Consider the following 1789-nt stretch of genomic DNA (forward strand, 5'->3'; position numbering starts at 1 on the left):
CTGGTACTTATTGGTACTTATTTGGGCTTTCACTTAGTCTTTTTAAATAATCATACTATTTGAGCTCTCCGCAGTATCAGTTAATTCAGTTGCAACTACTTGTTTTCTTGTATATTTATAGGCTCATTCTAGCCACTACAAATGAGGGAAACCATGCAATCTATGTTTCTCTGGTTCTAGCTTACTTTGCTTTATATAATTTTTTCCAAGTATTTCTATTTCCCTAAGAAAGCTATAATATTATTCTTCCTGATGAAAGAGTAGAATTCCATTGTGTACATATACCACATTTTCTTGATCCATTCATCTATTGAAGGGTATCTGGACTGATTCTCTATCTTGGCTATGATAAATAATGCTGTAATGAACATGGTTGTGCTGGTAGCTTTACTGTGGCCTTATTTGTATTCTGTTGGATAAATGCCCAGGAGTGGAATTGCTGAGTCATTGGATAGTTCTATGTTTTTTGAGGACTCTTCCATACTGCTTTCCAGAGTGGTTGATAAGAGAGCAAAGGATATAAGCTGAAAGAAAAACAGTCTCTTTAACAAATGGTTCTAGCAAAATTGGTTATCCACATGCAGAAAACTGAAATTAGGTCTTTATATATCACTTTGCACCAGAATCAATTAAAAATGTTTAAAAGACCTCAATGTAAGACCAGAAACCATGACAATATTACAAGAAGGGGTAGGGGAAACACTAGGGCTCCTAGGCACAGGTCAAAAATTTCTAAGTAAAGATCCAGAGTCAAAAAAATCAAAAGAAGACTGGATAAATGGGATTGCATCAAACTTAAAAGGTTTCTTCATGGCAAAGGATATAGCTACAAGCTAAATAGAAAGCCCACAGACTTGGGCTTTATTTATTTTAGCAGCTATAGAGCAGACAAGAGCCTAATATCCAAAATATGCTTGGAGCTCAAAAAATTAAACCCTTACAAAAATCCCTCAGAGTCTGGTATTTCTTAAGTATGTTAATATATTACAATACATATGCAAGATAAATAAAAATATATCCACAAACTATTCATAACAGCATTAGTCATACTTGTTAAAAGTGGGAGCAATGCTAATACTTATTATATGATGAGCCAATAAACAGAATTTTATTGTACTGTACATATGATACACTTTTTCTGAAACAAAAAGAAATGAGGTTCATGTTACAACTAAATGAGCCTTAAAAATGTTATACTAAATGAAAGAAGTCAGACACAAAGGATCACATTTTATATGATTCCATTTTATATGAAATGTCCAGAATAAATAAATTTAGAGTTACAGGGCAGGGTTCAGATTGCTGGGCATTGGACAGAAGGGAATAGGAAGTTACTGCTAACTCATTCAGGGTTTCTTTACTGAGTAATGAAAGTGTGTGAATTTGACTGTGGTAGTTGCAGTACTTATGGGAATTTATTAAAAACTATTTGATTTAGATAAAGTGTGTATGTGAATTATATCTCAATAAAAGTTAAAATAATTGGTATTTTAGTTTCTTGGAGCAATTCAGAAATAAATATAAGGAATCATTGACCTTAAAAAGTTATAAATAAATATATATATATACGTATATATAACATGTATTGCATACTATACACACACATATACATACACACATATACACAGTATCTCCAAGTCTAAGCCATGCTCTATTGTTTTTCCAACTCCATCAACATTACAAAAAGTAAGGAATTAAAAGTGGAAGTAAAAAATAATATAAAGTGGGGCAATTTCATCTGCAGAGTAATAGCTTAGTGAAAGGCTCTAGAAAAAGAAGAATTAGGACA

Source organism: Dipodomys merriami, unplaced genomic scaffold (assembly GCF_024711535.1).
Source record: "Dipodomys merriami isolate MVZ:Mamm:240054 unplaced genomic scaffold, mDipMer1.0.p SCAF_3, whole genome shotgun sequence".
NCBI classification, from domain to species: domain Eukaryota; kingdom Metazoa; phylum Chordata; class Mammalia; order Rodentia; family Heteromyidae; genus Dipodomys; species Dipodomys merriami.